At 35.9% G+C, this 23,616-nt stretch overlaps 1 long non-coding RNA gene across 1 annotated transcript; it reads right to left on the minus strand.

Annotated features, from left to right (window-relative positions):
* Positions 1 to 1,400: 1,400 nt before the first annotated feature.
* Positions 1,401 to 23,616, minus strand: LOC118764897. The gene is made up of 3 exons (XR_005000733.1): positions 23,604 to 23,616; positions 7,735 to 7,737; positions 1,401 to 1,521 (listed from the first exon to the last, which is right to left on the minus strand). It is a non-coding gene; the product is annotated as an uncharacterized LOC118764897 (long non-coding RNA).

The raw sequence follows: 23,616 nt of genomic DNA on the forward strand, positions 1-23,616 counted from the left end.
GGAATGCTGTTTGCTGACCCGACCTATAACGGACGTGTACACTAGAAATATGCGCACGCCCACGCACACACACTCAGATATCGTTGGCATCATACGTATTTATAAACTTCAAGAAATAACAAGAAATAACGGTGCCACGCAATGGGACTGAACCCGGATCATGTGGCTGGGAAGCAAGCTTTTTACTCCATAGCCACTCCTGCACCTATAAATATATATATCAGGTTATTTTCAATGAAATGTCCGATTTTCTTTTGCGCCAAGTTTGACAGTCGTTAACTCTAATGTTTTTTTCCTGACAATTCTTTGTTTTACTACATTGAAGAGTTACATCATCACTTTTTGAAACGCAATTCATGGTGTCTCATTATATTGTGAGTTTTCTCTTGTAAATCAATTTTTGTGAACCCATGGATAGATGAAAAAAAAATTCTTCTTGTTTATGAATATGAGTTCCGTCGTTGAACCAACGCATCCCAAAGAGTTCAAAATATCAATACGGTGTTTGGTGAAGATGTGGCAAATAAGTGCACTGTTCGTCGATGGTTTGAGAAGCGCCAGTCTGGTGACTTTACTTTTGAAAATCAGCCCCGTGGTAGACCTGAAACCAAGGTGGATAATGATGAGATGGAAACTATAGTTGAAGTGAACACATCTCAAACCAAGCGTGAGTTAGCAGCAAGGTTTGATGTTTCAATTCCAACTGTATTGTACCTGTTGAAACAAATCAGCAAATTAAAGGAGCTGGACAAATGAGTACCACAAGAACAGAACGAGCGTCAAATGACACGCCATCTTGAAACTTGATGTCATCGCATAAAAGCGACCATTTTTGCATCGTATTGTTACCAATGATGAAAATGAATTCTTTTCAACAATAGCAAGCATTCTCAAGATGTGTGGTTGGATAGAGACGAAGTACCAAAACACAATTCAAAACAGGATATTCACCAAAAAATGCTAATTCCAGTGCTGGTGTCATCCACTACAGCTTCACGAGACCCAGTAAGTCATTTGCAGCGGATGTATCCATCAACCAATTGGATGAAATGATGAGTGAAGTTGAAATTAAACAACTGAGATTGGTCAATAGAGACAGGCCATTTCTCTTGCAAGCATTGTTCGACCACATGTTGCACAGAAAACGCTACTCAAGTTACAGGAACTGAACTTGGAAGTACTCTGTCATCCATCATATTCACCACACCTTGCACCAACTGACTATCACGTTTTCCAGGTATTAGATAACTTTATGCAATAAAAGAAAAATCTTCAAATCTGAAGAAAATGCATAAACGGCCTTTCATGAAATCTGAAAAAGATGCAAGAACAGACTTTCGTGATTTCATCACCTCTTGGTCTCCAGAATTCTTCACTGCCAGCATAAATAAGTTACCGATAGAAGGGCAAAATTGTGTTGATAATTTAGGTGCATAACTTGATGAACTGCATTGCTTTTTGTTGAGATAAAATAAACTTTTAGTTCAAAATCTGACATTTCATTCCTAATGACCTGATATACTGATATCTATATATATATATATATATATATATATGCATGTATGTGTACACACACACATATATATATATATATATATATATGCATGTATGTATGTGTACACACACACACACATATATATATATATATATATGTGTGTGTGTGTGTGTGTGTGTGCGTGTGTGTGTATTAATGTATGTATGTATGTATAATGGTGTGCGTGATCTTCTTTATCTTTCTCTTTTGGTTGCTCAAAACGTTACTGGAATTATAAGTGATAATGAAGAATAGAGGGGAACGGAATATTCCAGATATTCTAGAAGCGATATGTGAGAAATATATTCTAAAAGCTGTTAATCTTCAATTTTATCAGCTCTTTCAATTCTGAACATATTTACAACTGCATTTGCGTAAACTTCGCGACGCATTGCTAACTAGAATTGTTGGAAGTTGCAAAAATTACCGTGATATTCACTGTATATTTTTAGAAATATACCGTATTGAATAATGTAGGTACCAATACCCATATGAGGCAAGATGGCCAAGGTCGAATATCATTCATGATAGATCGATATAGACTACCGAAAACTGATTAAACACCAATCATACCCTTCGTTTGTCACAAGATGAAATAAAGTTTTGAGGATTGGGTAATGATTTTTCTTTCTTCTGGCAGGTTTAATCCAACATGGTTTGATTAAATGTATACCTAAGGCTAGATCTAAACTCAGCATAGAGAAAGGAGAGGAAAAAGGTAAATACAACCTCTGGACATTACTGTTTGAAGTCCTAGGACTTATAGGGCGTTCACTCGGTTTCCATGGCCTAGAAGCGACGAAGGTAAGAATATCCACTGAGCATGACGCAATCCGATTGCATGCTTAATCATTTATAGCAGGTGGAGGTGGAGTTACAAGAGGTGTTTTGGCGAAGAACATGCTACACCCGCGGTTCCGGGAATGAGAAACACGATTATGTGTTTGGGAGTGCGATATAATTCACAAAAATGTTTGCAAAGGCATGATACACCATACCCCATCGACATTTGTATGGTCGAGCAGCTGCTTCAGAACCCAGTGACAGTGCCTTTAAGAGCTGTACAAGACTGCTTCCCCACAGAAGAAAACCATGCTTAGTATCGGTTAGTTAATCATTTTCTTCTAAGACCGTTATCAGTTCCCTTCTCATAATTCGTTCTATAATTTTGCTGATATGGAAACTCAGAGAGAGAGAGAGAGAGAAGGGGGGAGAGAAAGAGAGAGAGAGGGGAGAGAGAGAAAGAGAGGGTTTGTATTTTCTAGTATCCGCTCTAATCCTGCCGCCATATATAGAGTATATGATTGAATATATATATACATTCATATAAACGTAGAGGAATTTTTCTTTTTATTTTGTTCTAAAAGACAAAAAATCTCAGATATAGAAAGAGGCTTCTATATGACTTACATTGACTGAAGCGTAGGTGGATTGTTCTAACAAAGAATGTCTGCTTTCTCTAAATTATGGACAAATATGTTTTTTTCGGAGGTGCTGTATTAATTAGGGAAAGCGGACTTACTTTTTCTAATTATTTGATCTATAAAATAAATACACACACACGCACACAGAAGGATAAGATACAAAACTGTATAACACGCAAGCTGAAGGAAATGTGAGTCGATGTAAATACCTAAGAGGGGTTGGGTTTGGAAAGAAATAAGCGGAGAAAACGTAAATATGTAGTGGATGTTATGGAACTTTGGTAGATAGTCGCCTTGGGCGCAAAATTCTCAGGCATTGATTTCGGAAGTGCTGTCATTAGATCCTGCATGATCGTATAAAGCGCTATGGTCACGCAATGCGTGCGTTTGGTACTATCTACAGATGGGTATGCCAACTATTTCACGTCCCATGGAAGCCCAAAGGCATGTTGCTTCCTCTCTCATGGACCAGTTGATTGCACGCGTGTAATATGCGGAAAAGTATGGAAGTACACACTAGGTCTTTGTTGTATAATCTACCACAAAGTTGTCCGATCAATCACCTATCGTCAAAGCATGCACAACTGCAGCAGGAACGAATAGTCATGTGAAAGATCATGGACGAAATGTCAAACATAACATGGGCAAAAAGGTATCACGGGAAATTAGAATAATCCGTGAAGTTGGAGCAATCATCATGCTTGCATGTATAAAGGAAAGAAATTTAAGTAATATTTTGCCTCGATTTCAATCCATTATCTTAATATCCCTGGAATGCAAATCGGTTATTACTGTTATTCGTTTTGTATGTGTGTGTGTGTTTTTGTTTTCGTTGTCATCGTTGTGGTGGTTGTTATTATTGAACTTTGGATGATAAGCGTGTCCAAATTTTTGGTTGACTGTTCTTGTTTATCGCAGTAATTTTATCTTCAACTATAATGCTTAACGCATGCTCCCTGTCGTCCAGCCACTAGAGTTCAATACGTATGTTTTTCATCATCGTCGTCGTCGTCCTTATTGTCATCATCATCATCATCATCATCAAAAGTAAACAGTCGGATGACTGAACAGACCAGACGTTCATGTTTGTTACAGCCATACACGTAATATCACATTCGAAGAAGAAAATATCAACTTTCAAGCAAAAAATATATATATGTATCCATCCATCCATCCATCCATACATACGTCCATACATCCATCCATCCATCCATCCATCCATCCATCCATTCATCCATACATACATACATACATACATGCATGCATTCACACATATTTATATACATATATACGTATATATTTATACATATATATATGCATGTGTGTGTATATTTATATATACTCTTTACTCTTTTACTCTTTTACTTGTTTCAGTCATTTGACTGCAGCCATGCTGGAGCACCGCCTTTAGTCGAGCAAATCGACCCCGGGACTTATTCTTTGTAAGCCCAGTACTTATTTTATCGGCCTCTTTTGCCGAACCGCTAAGTGACGGGGACGTAAACACACCAGCATCGGTTGTCAAACAATATATATGACAGGCTTCTTTCAGTTTCCGTCTACCAAATCCACTCACAAGGCATTGGTCGGCCCGGGGCTATAGCAGAAGACACTTGCCCAAGATGCCACACAGTGGGACTGAACCCGGAACCATGTGGTTGGTTAGCAAGCTACTTACCACACAGCCACTCCTGCGCCATATCTATAAATATAAATATAAATATGTATGCATGCACACACACACACCTATTTGTTGTCGTAACTGAACCTCATATACCACCCCTAGAGATCTCGGACGCCAAAAATCAGGGGCCGCGAAGAAGACTGCTCGTTGGCTCAATTCCTTTGCCAACACTCTTATAGGTCAGACAGCATTTATGAAGCAAGCTCTTTCACTCTCTACTCTCTCCTTTTCACATACGTGTTGCCATGCTCCATGATAATGTCGTTGTTATTGTTATTATCGATATTGTTTTTGTCAAAAAAAAAAAGATTACTCTATTTCGCTTTGTTTAAATTGATTCGTACTTTAAATACTGAATTAAACTTTTATATATATTTTTCGTTCATATTTGAAGGTTGGTATAAATGACTAAAACAGGGAGGCAATGGACTAAATAATAAAAGCTTTAGAATATTTTATCTCGTCTATTTACGACCTGACTTCAAATACAGCTTGGGTTGCCATTATCCTTTTATCTCGTCGGTGTAGTTAAAATAAGTTCCATTATTCTCTTGCAATCGATCTGGTCGATTATGACACTCTTCTGAAAGTATATATAGCTTTGTAGCTATGAAAGTATCGATATATTTGAATGCGTAAAATATATTTCAATTGTTAATATTTCGATTTTTTGGCGACATTTTAAATCTGTTATTTTTTTTCTTTTACAGTAAATATATATATAACTATTCACCAAAACCTGAAGCTGTTACTGTTTCACTTTATATTTCATGAGTTTCACACCTCCACTCACAACAACGCTCGATTTATAGAAATCTGTTAAGCTTCTTAACAGTGTGAGCCATACATCCACCTGTTTGCATGAATACCAACGTGGTCTTTTTTTGTATGTTTTCCTTTTCTATTTTACATTCTCTGAATACATTTATTTTCTTTCAGATTGATCTTTCTGCGAACGATTTCGTTCAACAACTAACCAATAAATATTACTGTCACAGCCACAATATCAGGGAAAGACTTCATGCTTTAGGAAATGAAACACCCCACCCACCTCGATCATTTTAATTAAATCGGACAATCCAAACATTATGTTTCCCTTTGACACTACAATCAACAAAATGTTTAACTAACGCTAAAATCTAAAATTAGAAAGTCTTGAAGGAATGACACTACCCCCAAATCAGCCAAAAAATCTTTCCTAATAACAATGATCATAATAATAATGATGATGATGATAATGACTATCATTATTATTATTATTGAGTGAGAGAGCAGTGCATGCCATCAAAGTGACACTGGGGTAAAATATACGAAGCCCAATATACCCATCATGACTACCCGTCTGATAAAGGTACACCAGGCACATGCATCACAACCATATGTGCGCGACATGGTGATCTCATATCAGGATAAACAGCACATGACCTTGCAGGTGGAGCCCAGTTAGAATTTTCTTCAGGTTGAGTAGCCCATCCCGCTCAAACGGTCCCTGAATAAGGGTTGTTTAAGGATGTTGAAAGAACCACCCATGTTTCCAGAGGTGAACTATTCAAACCCCAAAGAATCCCTCTCAACACATGGCTATGATGCTCCCCCACTACTTCTGCTCGCGATCAGAGATGCACATATCGTCAGCCACTAAGGGACATGCTCAACTGGTTATGGTCAAACAACTGACAAGCAAATCTGTGGTATTGAGCAGAATATTTGCTGTAGCCCATCTTTTATACCAACACAAAACAATGTACATGATAACACTTCCAATCAGTTAAGATCAGAAGCCATGAGAGCCACTGCCTGGTACTGCATCAGGGCATTTTATTATTATTATTATTATTATTATTATTATTATTATTATTATTATTATTATTAGTAGTAGTAGTAGTAGTAGTAGTAGTAGTAGTAGTAGTAGTAGTAGTAGTAGTAGTAGTCATATTATTAATCGTTTCAGTTTAAATAATTTATTGGACCGAAAGCCCCGAATAGACACGGAGTACAAAATGTTCTCTAAGGCAACGAGAAAGAAAACGTGTGGTATTTGAAAGACATGCTATACAATAATGAGGAACGGCTGTGAATTTTTATAAATGCCCGAATGAAGATTTTAAATATATATTTAGGCAATTATTTGTATGAAATAACTAAGGCTTTCAATAAAACATACAAATTTAGGCAAGATATAATTAAAACAAAAGAAAGCTGGCAAAATGTTTTCTTGTTAGGACTGTTTAGCAAACCACACGTCTTTACCTTTTGGCCAGTTTTCGAGTTGGTCTCCTGTTCGATGAAAAGAGCCAGTTTAGAATATTTTAAGTCGGTTGTGATTAAAAAACATTAAATATCTCCAGGATAAGATTGTTTTAATTCATATTGTAGTGTCTTTGTTTGACTTTTACAAACAACTGCATGATGCCTGTAATCTAAAACATAACCAGACTTGTTTTATTTTAAATTCTTTTGAAAATTACTTGCACTACAAACACGTTATTTTGTCGATATGCTGTTAGATTGATTTTTCGAAGGAAATTGAAACTTATTTCGGTGTCCTTCTCTTCATTTTCGATATTTTATTGAGAAGTGTTATCCTTGTTTTAAAGCAATTTTTTCTCGTTCCCGTCTTTCAAAATTTTGTGTTGCGCCTCCTTTTCTTGAAAGCTGTTCCTTTATTGTCTCCTTCCGGTTTGTATATTTTCGAATGCAACCTTCTTTTTGATACGTTAAAAGAGAATAGAATGGTGAGACTTGTTACGGTTTGTAGACGAAACGTTTGTGCTTTTGTTTCGAAATAAATCTAAAACCTATTTTTCATTGCAGCTACAACGTTTTGACGGGAGATGACCTGTTTGGAAACTTTCACTTTTTTTTTCTTTCGCTTCCTCAGTGGGTCTTCATTACTTTTCGCTCTGTCATTTTAGTTCTTCAGGACAAAAGACTGCGAAAATTAACAAAGTATATATCTTGCGGTGTATCATCATTCTTGCTGTAGCCTTTCGGGTTTATTAAGACTTGCAAATCTTTTTTGCCGCTGCCCGACCAAATATCACCTTTCGTTAACCCCGCTTAAAACACTCAACCACACAAGAATACCAAACTGTCTATTATATTTTCACCCTACAATTTCTGCCACCCATGTACTGTGAAGCAAATCTATAACTGTAGGATTGTCTTACAATATCTCCTTGTAGATACGAAGTTTCAGCTTTGAAAATACAGAGAATACAACCGAAACTTATCTCTCTTTCGATTGAAAGGAATTTACCTAAGGATGTGTCGGTTGCAATTCTTACCACAAAAAATAAATGTCTTCCCATTTGTTCTAAACTGCATGCAGATAGTTAATATATCTTATATTCTCTTTGCTCTCTCTCTCTCTCTTTCTATCTATCAATCTACCTACCTGTTTGTCTCACTCACTCAGACACACTCACTCTCTCTCTCTCTCTCTCTCTATATATATATATATATATTGCATTAGTTCCTACAGCAATGAAACACTGTTCTCCCAAGAGAACTGTGTTGTTCCTAAACAAACTCTTTAAGTGTTATAGAGGCAAGAGTTGCTTCAACTTAGCTATTATAGGAGCCGATCTAAAGATTAAATGCCGCCACTGATGTGATCTATGGTTTTGTTACTCCCGCTATCTTCAGAATTACCTGTTATAAAGTTTCAAACGTTTTAGGGTATTACAACGTTTCGGTTTCTTATTTTGGTTCATTCAGCTGTGTATTCCGTTATCGTGGCATTCTGTTCTTCTGTTACCTTTGTTAGCTATGGTAATGCTGTATTGCATACGGTAATTATGTTTGGAAGTCATCTGTTAAGTTAAAATTGTGCTTCTGTTTAAATAAAATTGTGTTCGAAACAAAATTATTTTTAAAACTTTTTCTCCTCCTAAGTTGCGAAGACACGGTTTCCACAAGGCATTTTATTACTCTTCAGCAAGTACTCCAAATATAGTTTTATTTAGTAATGCTGTAAATATGGTGCGACTTTGTGACAGATAAACATGCATGTGAACGCTTCAACAAGAAATAATAACAGTAAAAATGATAATAATAATAGCAATAAAAATCAGAATAATGGTACTAATAAAATTAATAACGGTGATGTTGATAACAGCAGCAATATTACTATTATTATTATTATTATTACTACTACTACTACTACTAATACTACTACTACTACTACTACTTCTTCTTCTTCTTCTTCTTCTTCTACTACAACTACTACTACTACTTCTACTACTATTATTATTATTATTATTATTATTATTATTATTATTATTACTACTACTACTACTATTATTATTATTACTATTACTACTACTACTACTATTATTATTACTACTACTATTACTATTATTATTATTATTGTTACTACTATTATTATTATTTATTATTATTATCATTTATGATGATGATGGTGGTGATGATGATGATGACGATGATGATGATGATGATGATGATGATGATGATGATGAAAATAACGGCAGGAGCAGCAGCAGTAACTGTATCAATATTTTGTTCAAACTACCAATATCAATTATTAACATTTCAGGTTTGCTTTTGCTCTGGAAAAAGGACATCAAACGAAAATGAATTAAAGGTATCTTTCGTTTCCGGTACACAGACTACCATCGAATTATTCCATATTTCACGTCTGCTTTTGATTTTATGTGCCTGCAAAAAAAAAAAAAAATTACAATTATAACAATTCGAACAATATCATCCATACGGAAAAAATACGGTCATATTTCGTGTTAGCATTTATTTTTCCCCTTTCTATTTTATTCCAATAGTCGTAGGTCGCTGTTGAAATAGCAGAATAATGGCCTGATAAAAGAGTTAACGGTGTTTAATTTGTTCTTTTCTGTTCTTACTTTAAAATCCTCACTGTGGTCCTATTTTTTCTTTCATCCATCATGAGTGGATATCAGGAATTACCAGTCAGGTATTGGGGTCGACTTCGACGATTGGCCCTTCTTGGGACATTCATTACACTCATGCCTTGAAAATGTCACGAGCTATAGAAATTAACACAGTCTCTAGGGTGCATAGCTGGCTGAGACGAGAACAGCAACAATTGATTGGGAGACGTTTTTGTGAGCCACAGTGGTTGCTTTGGTGTGAAAACGGGGATTTTATTGATTTTGGGGGACATTTGGGGGTCTAGATTGGACGCCTTTTGCCCGATTTCAATCAAATTTTCAACATAATAAAGTGGAAGTGGATTTGTAATTTAGGCGCGGAAAATGGGTTCGAAATTTTGAAAATTAAGTCAGGTTTTTGAAGTTGAAAACTTTGGTGTCCATTCGCGGAGTCATTTCAGTGCTGATCATTGCCCAAATATTCCGGGCAAAATATTTTTACTACCCACTTGTGGGTAGTAAAGAAATAGAAATTTATTAACTCAAGTCATAAAAGATAATTAACTGACATCTCGTGGGTTGAGCTGTTTAATGGAACAGTCGTTAAACCATCCAAGCCAAGCACTAACGAAATATTAGTCCTGTGTATTGTATGTAAGAATCGAAACAGTTGACAAGGCAAGTCCCTTAACCCCTTGGAAGTCGCTGGAGCGCTGGAGTCATGCAGCATATCTAGGTCGCGAAATCCTATCGGAAATTATCTCACTCTAGGTTAAACTCAGTTCTACAGCCGAGTGGACTGGAGCAACGTGAAGTGAAGTGTTTTGCTCACGAATACAACGCATCACCAGGTCCAAGAATCGAAACCACAATCTTACGATCGTAAGCCCAACTCCCGGAAAACTAACGAAGCCACGTGTGTAAATAGGAAACTATGACTGAAATTCTTTTTCTGTATTATTAACTGTAGAACTCTCTACATAGTCCCTGAATATATCTCTTAGCAATCTAACATCTATACCTACATCGAAATTCACTACTTTCTTTTGATTTTGTTTGAGGAATCAGAAAATATCTCTTTTCAGTGCTTGACAATTTAAAATGTTGTAGAGCTGTGCACTTATGTCGATAATGCGTGTATATGCATGAACCATCTGTAGCAACACTCAAAATAGTTCTCATCTATAATGCGAGTAACTAAGAAAGGTTTCCCATTTTGTGACATTTCTAAAGACTTCTTTTCCTTTAAAATCCATTTTGTGTATCGTATTTAAGATAAAAAATACTTTTATGTCGTCCAACTAAGAAGTGACTCTTAATATACTTTGTACGTAAATAAGCAACTTTAACTGAAGCTCAATTCTGCTCACACGATACGGCTTCCTTTTTTTCCATAAACTTATCACAGATAAATATATCTCCTGAAATGCATTCATCTGGGAATCTTCGCATACACACTTTTTATATCCTGCATTTTCGCCTCAGCGAAATTTTAAACCGAGCATCAATCTTGGAGCCACGTTTGCACCGCACACTGCACTACCTCGACCAAAAATAATTTCATGCAACTCGATACCTCAACTATAATAATTGCAGCATCAGTATGTATATTTAGCTATTCAAGAAACACAACCTGAATAATATTATATATTTGAAAATGCTGAACTTAGCTAAGTACAATTAAAACAAAAATAAAATGCGAGTTATTTTCCTGTCAGTGTTTCAACCTCTATATTACTCACGGTGCTTCACATATCGCAGAGGGTAACACTTGATCTGAATGAAAGCTGAGAGCTGTTTCTGAACGGTATGTTTCTACTTTTCTTTTAGCCTCAGACTGGGAGATGAAAGTGGACCTGAGAGGCAGACTAATCTTCACCAAGGCACCCAGGCGTGTTCCTGTTCTCCAGAAATATGACAACAATCATCCTGGGCAAATTCATAAAGCTCTGGTAGTACAGACTCGATATTTCCGACGAGGTAGATCAAAATAGCAGGGCTCAGTCGATCAGCTACGTAGCAAGGGCTCGGAGGCACATGGCCTAGTGGTTACAGCAGCGGACTCGCGGTCGAGGGATCACGGGTTCGATTCTCAGATCGGGCAATGTGTGTGTTTATGATCGAAACACCTAAGCTCCACGCGGTTCCAGCGGAAGGTAATGGCGAACTTCTGCTGTCTCTTTCTCCACAACTTTCTCTCACTCTTTCCTCCTGCATCTTGCAGCTCACCTGCGATGGACCGGGTCCCGTCCAGGTGGGGAACCTATACGCCAAGGAAACCGGGAAACCGGCTCTTATGAGCCAGCCATGGTTCGAGAAGGAACAAATAAACCCAAGAGCTTGCATGCAGCTCTTTGTCCTTTGTGAGCATTATCAATTCTAATTCTTTCCAAATATCAATATAAACACAAGAGACTTGATTTTTTTATGCCAGGAAAATATACGTAACGCATGCGTATTGATTATATAGAAAAGAAATCGCAAATATAAAAATGGCTACTTCTGAAAAAAGCTGTTAATACAAGGGAGATAACTGATCTATTGCAACAAGAAACTGGATCAGAAATTTTAATTTGAAATTGACGGATACGTGGAAGTAATACGTGCTGTTCCAATATTTAATTCTTTTCATTATTATTAAGACTTTACAATTTTTTTATTGTAGGTAACTATGTAAAGTATTTGTTCATTCTTTTTAGAAATATTCAGTATCACATAACATTAACTAGATATATTACAAATTAGATATATTACAAAAAGTAGAATTTAATCAAAATTTAAGATGGAATTCATTACAGTCTGTAAGAAATCCATTAGTTGTTCTTTTCTTCACAGAGCATTCGCAGTCTAAGACGCGCATTCCAGAAACTTTGTAATATAGATGGGTATATTGCGTGTATCATACAGGAAAAAGAAATTACGTAAACCTGTAGAAGCCTAATTCAATATGCGAGAAAAGCATTCCAGTATATTTGTTCTGATAGTTTTGTAATTGATGATAAACAATATAGTTATCATTAATCTAACAGCTAAACCAAACTCTTGAAGTAGCTGACAACTGACGATATTCTATTCCAACATCATGTTTTCTCATATATTTGAAACGAACAAATGAAATTTTAAGTAATTTCGATGACAGATATTTCAATGAGAGAATTTTTCACAGGAATATCAAACAAAACAAACTAAAATATCTCAAATATACCCATTGAAAATATCATTAGATATATATCTCAATCTCCTCACCAACAAATTTGCATCTATCTATCTATATGTGTGTGTGTACTGTATATGTAGGACATTTTGTCAGTGGATGTGTTTGTGGAGTTGTTACATAACTCCTCCTACATCGTTTTATCGATTTTGATGAAACTGTACACGTGAGTAGATCTCATGTCTGGAAACCTGATGACATACTCAGACCATTGAAACATCGTTAATAGGGTTCCTGGAAGGGATTCATATATATATATATATCTGATATATTTTAATCTAAAGACCAAGGGAAATAACCCATTTGCATTGGAAGGGATCCTTATATATATCCAAGGGAAATAACCCACTCATTTTCTTAAATCAATTGTTAAAAATGAAATTGAGTATGATTATTTCTTAGTATTTGAACTGTTAGAGTTATTTTCGCAATTTATCCAGTACAACCCTTACACAGGTAAATAGTATTCTCCTAAACGATAGATCCACTTATTTCGGTTAGTGACTTATTCACGAATATACCACCACTAGCGCCGCTGAGGGTAATATTTTCTAGGAATGCACAAAAGTCTTTTTCAGAGATATTTACTTTGAATTGTTATTATTTCATATCTGATTAGACTGTTATTACGTAACTTGCCTCACGATTTTAGTATACATACCATATAAGTATTTTCTCCTCTGTTCTATATACTCTGGGAACGCATTAAAGCCCTTTTCGGGGCTACTTTATTTGAATTCTTACTATCGGGTAACTAATTTCATGTTATTACGTAAGTGACTTCACAATTTGGGTATTCATAACTTATTGGGAATTCCTAAAAACAAGATCCTGTGTAAGACAGTTCAGTATTCTGAGTAAATGCGCAAAAACCGTTTTAAGGGCTACAAACTTTATATCGTTGTTACTGGATCAGCGAAACAATTATGAGAACGGAACCAAGGAATAAGCCCCGCTTTCTCCGGGAATTACCGGGTACATCAGCTAGTATATGTATATATATATATATATATATATATATATGCCTGTCTGCCTCTCTGTCTATTCAACTCTTATTTTTGTTTCTTTCTCTTTCTCTTTTCTTCTCTCTTTATATGAATACTCACACACACACGAACATTCCCACACACACATATATTCGTATATATATGCTTGAACATAGGTCAATGTAGGCATGTATGTGTATAATATGCATACACATATTTAAAACTTTCATACAGGCATTCACATATTGACAATCTTACTTCATATCTTCGTCTCTCTATATTTTTATCTGTATGCTAATGGATATACTTTGCAGCTACACATTTACTCTTACTCTGTACTCTTTTACTCGTTCCAGTCATTTGACTGCGGCCATGCTGGAGCACCACCTTTAGTCGAGCAAATCAACCCCAGGACTTATTCTTTGTAAGCCTAGTACATATTCTGTCGGTCTCTTTCGCCAAATTGCTAAGTTACGGGGACGTAAACACACCAGTATCGGTTGTCAAGCAATGTTGGGGTGGGGACAAACACAGATACAGAAACGCACATATATATATATAAATAGGAAACTGAAAGAAGCTCGTCGTATATATATATATATACGACGAGCTTCTTTCAGTTTCCTATTTCTTTGTTGCCCACAAGGAGCTAAACAAAAAGGGACAAACAAGGACAGACAAAGGGATTAAGTCGATTACATCGACCCCAGTGCATAACTAATACTTAATTTATCGACCCCGAAAGGATGAAAGGCAAAGTCGACCTCGGTGGAATTTGAACTCAGAACGTAGCGGCAGACGAAATAGCGCTAAGAATTTTCGCCCGGCACGCTAATGTTTCTGCCAGCTAGCCGCCTTTCAATTTCCGTCTACCAAATCCACTCACAAGGCTTTAGATTACACTTGCCCAAGGTGCCACGCAGTGGGACTGAACCCGGAAACATGTGGCTGGTAAGCAAGCTACTTACCACACAGCCATTCCTGTGCCTATGGAATTTCATAATAATGAGCCCCCTACAAACAACTTATATGCACTCACGTGCATTAACACTGCAATGAATTTCGATAATTAATTTACATTTATGTAATATAACACTGCATTAATTAATGATGTATGTTGATTTTAATTGGAACCAGAAGATATGTATGAATCTATTGGGATCAATATATGGTGAAAATTATGTTCTTAAAGAACGATAACGGTGCTTTGAATCACCCACGCAGCCATTTAAGTTCTCGGAACAAATGAAATACACCAAGAACGTAAATTTTAAGCGCAGGTTTATTGCGAAAAGTTTGATGAAGACAACAATATTCAGTTTTTAAAAGAAAATAAATATTGGTTCTCTGCAGCATTTCCAATAAGCAGGTGGCCATCGGAAGAAATTCTAAAAGTCTAGTCAAGGAAAGAAATCATACACGTTTACAAGCGTACAGGTATATAACACACATAGTTATATATAACTTCATATTCACGTTTACGTATAAAGTTTTACAGACACATACATGTACGACTGGCATTGATAACAAAGCAACCACCTATAACATACATATATAACAACTCTGCTATGTTGCTTAATAGCATTTTATTCCATACACACACAAAGACACTCACGCACAGACACACAGGTATATATATACATAAACCCATGAACACATGCACACACGTATATATATATATATATATATATATATATATATATATATATATATATATATATATTATATATATGTATATCAAAGAATAAATACGTATATACATATATACATACATACATAATAAGATGCAAATATACACTTATATATGTTTCAATGTAATCATTGTTTCGCTAACCACCTGTCCTTTCAATACATTGATATTCTCTAAGAAATAGTTTTCTATGTTCCATAGTCGAATAAAGTTATTGCCTAAGAAATAAATTGTGTCGCACATTCCTTACAAGATAACGGTATAATCACAAAGTCGTATTTATGGAGATAATTGTCGAAGGTGTAAATAACAGAATGGAATGACGTCGGAAAAAGTTTTCAAAATAAATATTCACTTTGCCGAAAGATTCAATAATATTTTTTCCCTCTCTCTCTCTCTCTGTTTAACTCGAGTACATGTATATACTCAGACACATACGGATGTATAAATATGTTTGTATATACGTCTATATGTCTATCATGCATGCATATATATAAAATATATATATATAAAATGTATTCCTATACACACACACATATGCGTGTGTGTGTACAGTGTGTGTGAAAAAGAGAGATAAAGAGAGGCGGAAAGAGGGAGATAGACAGAAAGTAAGATATTGACACGAATGTATTCCTGTCTGCCTGCCTGTGTAGGAAGACAAAATCGTGTTGTGTTGTACTGCCTGTTTCCAAACTATTCTCTAACACAGGCATCTATCTGATTTTTTTCTTCTATTGAAACCAGCGGTGTTACAGTTCAGGTGACGCCATTTTGATACGACTAGTACTACAAAGGAGGCGAGCTGGCAGAAACATTCTTATGCAGGGCAAAATGCTAAGAGGAATTCACTCTGTCCAAACAGAACGAGTTCAAATCCCACCGATATCGACCTTGCCTTTCATCATGTCGAAATCGATAATGTAAGAACCAGTTGAGCACAGTTGGTGAATTAATCGACTTATCCCTCTCTCCGATATTGCTGGCTCTTTGAAAAACTTCACCAACCCCGAAAATATGAAAGGCAAATTGGACCTCGGCAGAATTTGAACTCAGAATGTAGACGAAATGGCACTAAGCACATTGCCTTCGATTCTCTTAAATCACCGTCTTTAATACTACTACTACTACTAATTCTACTACTACTGCTGCTGCTGCTGCTGCTGCTGCTACTCCACCACCTCCTCCTCCTCTTCCTCCTCCTCCTACTACTACTATTATACTACTACTACTACTACTACTACTACTATTGCTGCTACTGCTGCTACTGCTGCTACTACTACTGCTGCTGCTGCTGCAACTACTACTACTACTTCTACTACTACTACTACTACTACTACTACTGCTGCTGCTGCTGCAGCTACTACTACTACTACTTCTTCTACTACTACTACTACTACTACTACTACTGCTGCTGCTGCTGCTGCTACTAATGCTTCTGCTGTTACTACTGTTACTACTACTACTACTATTCCTGCTATTACTACTACTACAACAACTACTACTTCTACTGCTACTACTACTACTGCTGCTGCTATTACTACTACTACTACAACTACTACTACTACTGCTGCTGTTACTACTACCTCTACTACTACTACCACTACTACTACTACTACTACTACTACTACTACTGCTAATAATAATAATAATAATAATAATAATAATAATGATAATGACGTTACAGAGAGACTTTCAAAACACAAAGACCTGGAAATAGAGGTAACTCGAATGTGGAGACTAAGAACCAACAAATCCTATCTTAGTAAGCGCATTTAGTATGATAAAAAAAATATTAGGACTAACAAATATATATAACACAGAAAATAGTACTACTAGGTACCACACACATTCTACGTAAAACACTGTCAATACAGTAACCCTAGGAGCATCATAGTAAACCACAACACATACCCAAGGTACACAAAGCTGTGCTCCGTAGTGCAGTGAAACAACGTGATAAAATTGAGACTACTGAGTAAAAATAATGGTTTCATTTCTGTAGTTTGTTCTCTGTCAGATTCTAACACTCCGAGATAATTGTAACTCTCACCTCCTTCCAATGGTTTTAATGACTGGCCATCTGGTAACTGGATGCTTTCACTATTGACTACCTGTTCTCTTCTCAGGACTAATATTGCACACTTATGTATGCCAAATACCTCGCCTGTATCTTTGTTGAAGAGTATTAAGGAATCTATATTCTTTTCATTCTTACTAAAAAGCTTCTAGTCATCCATGTAGAGCAAATGGTTAATTTATCCTTTGGTATTTCTGAGCTGATGCCCTACCTTTGTCTTCCTGAATGCTAAACAAACAAGTCTCCCTGAAGAATTCCTCTTTTGAAACATCTGAGTAGAAATCTACTTTCTATTTATTCTTGCTAAAGCTAATTAATTCTCTATGCTGATTACATTCAAAACATTTACTTATCCATGAATGTGCGAACATATCATAGGATTTCCTATAATCTATCCATGCCATTGTTAGATCTTTTTTTCTTTCTAGCATTTACTTCATTTGAAACTGCTTTGTGTATATATAATAGATCATGCAATCTATATATAATACACTGTAACACATGCTTTGTTTATTTGTATTTTTTAATGTTCATGTATGCATTTTTTGCCACTAAATTCAAAAATCACATTCCTTTGACGTAACATAGATAGTTATTTATTTATTCCTAATTTCATAATTTGCTCGATATATTTGTAACTTTTCTCTACAGCACTTTGCTCGTTCAATCTGTTCTAGTATTGTAAGGATAATTACACAACATTTAGTACTTTTTCATATATTGAAAGGTATTTAGGAAGTATTAGAACAAAAAGAAGCAATAAAATTCTGCCCTGTAAATGCCTTGATAACTCTTTTCTTAAGATGAGAAGTGCTTTGACGATCGAGATTTTCCGGAGTGCATACCCTATCTCCTGACTAGGGACCATATATAATCTCCCATCGTAGCAGTATCCCGTCGTCCTTGGTATCTTCTTTCCATAGTTGCGATGTCCTGATGAAATATTTCTCCATGCTCCTCACTGACATCACCCAAGTTGAGAGTACAAAAAAATGAACCTTCATCATACGACAACCTATTTTCTTGAGGTTTTCAATAAACTTTGCTACCAGCTGTTTGTAATTAGGATCCTTGTGATTTCCTAGAAATCCACGAACTACATCACGAAATGCACACCAAGCTTCTTTTTAGACTTTTGTCACCGCTCATTCCAGTTTCTTTGACTTTAACATTGCATTTACTTGAGGCCCAGAAATATTCCACCCTTGATCTTAGCCTCAGATAGCTTTGGAAACATAACACAAATTTCTTGAAAAGCTTCTCCTCCAAAATCTAAGGCCTTCACAAACTGTTTTACCAATCCGAGTTTGATATGAAGTGGGGGTAATACGATTTTGTTGGAATCTACTAGTGGTTGTTTGAGAACATTTAACATTCCTAGCTGCAATTCCACTCGTGGGGGCCAATGTACTCTCTTGTAATGATGATCATCAGCTCTGCTGTCCCATGAGCAAAGGAAACATGAATACTTTGTGTATCCCCCTTGCAAGCCAAGCAAGAAGGCAAGCATCTTGAAATCACCACAAACATCCCACTTGAACTCAGCGTAATTTATTTTGTCGAGAGGTGCTTTGACATTATTGTAATTTTCTTTCTTCTGTACGGAGTGTGCAGGAGGCAAAGAAGGATATTTATTTCCATTGTGGAGCAACACTGCTTTGAGACTTCGTGTTGAGCTATCTATGAATAGTTGCTATTCTGCAGAATCATTCTCGAGTCCAATAGCAGTAAACAAACCAATCACATCTTTACAATAACACAGATCATTAATATTTTCATAGTAATTTTCAAATTCTTCATGGCGTTTCCAGTACAGAGATGTCTTGCAGTTTTCCCCCAGTAGATTCCATTCCTTCAACCTTGATGAAAGAAGTTCAGCTCCTGATTTAGTAAGACCCAGATCCCTGATTAAATCATCTAGCTCGCTCTGATTTGGAAAGTGAGGCTCCGAAATCGTTCTTGGTACGAAAGCTTCCTCCATTTCTTGGCTGCTGCTACTTGTTGACTCTTCAGACGAAATATTTTCTGGTAGCGATACTCATAAACTGTCATCATGTGGGACAGGTGCTCTTGATGATGGTATGTCTGGATACTGAAGAGCTTGTCTTCCCTTCACTTTTCTGTACTTTGTCACATCGACCATACAAAAGTAAGAGTCATCGTGATGGTTCTTTGGTTTTATCCATACCCTTGGAATGGCAAAAGGCATTGACCTTCCTGTACCTCTTAACCATCCTTCTAGAGCAGATCGACAGCTTCCACATATCACATGTGGGGCTCATGTTTTGTCCTAGTCACCCATGGACGTTCGGAAATAGTCTGTACGCTATTCACAATTTGGCACCTTTCACGATCCTATGTAATACCTGCTTTTTTCCAATATAATAACCACACACATAGCAAAATGTATCTGGAGAATATTTACATACTCTTGCAGACATCCTGAAAGTAGCAGAATTTAGTAATTGGTCTGAAAGAGAAAATTAGACATACATTTAGTAGCGGAACATTATAACAATACCAAATACATAATAATATTGAAAGCCGACATATTTTAACTGTTGATGATACACAAAATATAATTTCATTTTTCGAATCAGCAGAAAAAATGGATTAATAAACAATAAAAAAATACAATAAACAATTTTTTTTAAATTGTTACGTTGTGTGATAGATCATGCCATATATTTGGTTTTGTACATAGTATTGTTCTAGAGGATGTTTAAGAAAACCTAAGAAAATTATAAATTTGTTTTAAAATTTGAGATTACATAGTATTTTACGTAGAATATGGGCAGTTCCCATGAGCACTATCTTTTGAATTTCTGCCATTTTCGTATTTCCTGGTATTTGAGCTAGGTAGGAAACAACCCCTTTTGCTTTCGTTCCTAGGACACCTATGACAGCAAGTATTGTTGTCAATTTCTATTTCAAGATATTTATACTTGCTCAGTTTTTGGTAGGGCTTGACAGATACATTTATCTCGATTGGAATAGTATTATCAAGAAGGAGGATTGATTTTTGTCCGAAGTCTTTCAATATAGTATCTGGCCTATTTGCATATATCTTTCTGTCCGTTTGAACGATCGATGAATTTCCAGAGGAGTGAGATGTGATCATTTTAAAGCACTGGATGTGGTTTGTGTTCCCACCGGTTTTTATGATGTAAAACTATCAATAGAAGAGAATATCACTAAACACTGCGTTTACTGCACCCCATGCAGCTGTGGCAGGTTATACAATGGCGAAAAATGCCACCCCACTCAATTATGAAGAAAAGAGAGGATGAAACCAATAAACTGTCCACAGTCTGTCCACAGGTCTCTCCGAAAAGATACAATAGATACGCGGCCCATATGACATCAAGGCAGTATTCAAGAGTAACACAACACTCCGTAAATATCTCCTTCGAGTAAAACCACCAATAGAAGAGAATATAACTAAGAACTGCGTGTATTCCATTACATACAGCTGAGGTAGGTCATACAAAGGCGAAACATGCCGCCCCCTAAAAATAAGGGTAGAGGGACATCGTAAAGCTCTGACACGAGGAGATATTAATAAATCGTGTATGGTAAAATGGAGATCACCTGCCCCAGTGGGATGCAGTTAAAATAATAGACAGAGAACACCACTGCAAAATACGAAAACTAAAAGAAGCATATATGCCAGGACACAATAACCTACTAAGCAGACCGAGTGCAGATATGAATAGCATATGGGAACCCGTATTAAGGATCGATAGGAAAATATTAGATATATAAGCCCTAAGACTCAATTCATAATTGTTCACGGGTAATTTAAGTTATTATCATAATCATTTATATTTTTATTATCTTTAATGTTTCTACTACTACTACTACTACTACTACTACTACTACTACTACTACTACTACTACTACTACTACTACTACTACTACTACTACTACTACTACTACTACTACTACTACTACTACTACTACTACTACTACTACTACTACTACCGCAACAACCACCACCACCACCACCAAGATTGTTATCATATCCTCATCTCTCTCATCAGGATTAATATAGCATTTGTCACATATGGTTCACCATTATCAGCACCGTTCTCAAATAATGTGCTGGTTTTCATTTTCTCCATATTTCGATTATCTTTCAGATGAATACGATGGCCTAGAATTATGAAAGCAACTTCATCATTAACATTATCCTGAATATCAACAGCCATTTCGAGTTATTTTTATTCTCACTAATGTGATGCACTTTAAACTTCCTATTCATAGGAAGACACTTTCTAGTTGAATATTAAAACTACTTCTAAGGTAGCACGCTGGCAGAAACGATAGCACGCCGGGCGAAATGCTTAGCGCTATTTCGTCTGTCTTTACGTTCTCAGTTCAAATTCCACCGAGGTTGACTTTGTCTTTCATCATTTCGGGGTCGATAAATTAAGTACCAGTTGCGTACAGGGCTTGATCTAATCGACTGGCTCCCTCACCCATAATTTCAGGCCTTGTGCCTAGAGTAGAAAAGATTATTCCTACTCATCAAGGCGGCAAGCTGGCATAAACGTCAGCACGCCGGGCGAAATACTTAGCGATATTTCGTGTGTCTTTACGTTCTGAGTTCAAATTCAACCGAGGTCGACTTTGCCTTTCATCCTTTCGGGGTCGATAAATTAAGTACCAGTTACGCACTGGGGGTCGATGTAATCGACTTAATCCGTTTCTCTGTCCCCTCTGTGTTTAGCTCCTTGTGGGTAATAACGAAACAGATATTTCGTGTGTCTTTAGGTTCTGAGTTCAAAATCCACTAAGGTCGACTTTGCCCTTCATCCTTTCGCAGTCGATAAATTAAGCACCAGTTGCATACTGGAGTCGATTTAATCGACTGGCCCGCTCTCCACCCAAAAATTTCGGGCCTTGTGCCTAGAGCAGAAAAGAAACGAATATCAAAATTATTTATGTAACTTATCAGTTATCTCTTTACATGTATCATGTATGTGTGTGTATATATATATATATATATATATATATATATAATATATATATATATATATATATATATATATATATATATTTATTTATTTATTTATTTATTTTATAGAAGGAGCTTCTACAGGACTAGAACTGTTTCATTCAAATGAAATCATCAGGTAGCTTCCTGATGATTTCATTTGAATGAAACAGTTCTAGTCCTGTAGAAGCTCCTTCTATAAAATAAATTAATTTACCCTGCTATGTATTGAGTACCTTTTTTACTGTGGTTAACCCCGACTCAACCCGGGACCTACATACATATATATATATATATATATATATATATATATATATATAAGTAACACGGATTTACATGTTTCAATATATTACGGCCGTTTCAAGCAGCTCCATTTAATTTATCAATGAAATCATTAAATCAATTTGAAAGCTGTTCTCTTTAGTTGCAGATGACCACATAGATTTCAAACGTAAGCGATAAACCATGTTAAACAAATTTACATCTATCGCAGCAAGACAAAATAATTCCATTGTTTCCTTATGTTATATCTGTGCCAGAATGAATTTCGAAAATAATGCATATCTTATTGAGCCTACAATATTTTACAGAGTAGCAGAGGAAAAAAAAGTTGGGGTCAGATAGGGGAGTGGTGAGGTAGTTATTTATATTTAGAAGACTTTATGAAGCATGTAGTCTTCACCCATTTAGAATTAAAACCATTGGGAGTTGTCAACTGTATTCTAGTTGATGGTCATAAATCAATTAACGTCAGACAATCTCCCAGACCCTCATTGTACTGGAACCGTATATCTAGCTTTATCTACTGAAAAAGTTATGTCGCAGAGTCGCTAGTAAAAGACTGACTAATGGTGAAGAGATGGTAACTAGAAGATGGAAGCTCTAAACCAAACTGGCAAGATGCCTCAGTTTAAATACCTAATTCAACTGAATATTATATATATATAATATTCAGTTGAATATTATATATATTATATATACATACATATATACATATATATATATATATATATATATATATATATATATATATATATATATAGATATATATATAAATATATATATATATATATATATATATTTAGATATGTATATGTATATATATATGTATGCATTTATATACACACACGCACACACACA

The sequence above is a fragment of the Octopus sinensis genome, linkage group LG9, assembly GCF_006345805.1.
Source record: "Octopus sinensis linkage group LG9, ASM634580v1, whole genome shotgun sequence".
Lineage (NCBI taxonomy): Eukaryota > Metazoa > Mollusca > Cephalopoda > Octopoda > Octopodidae > Octopus > Octopus sinensis.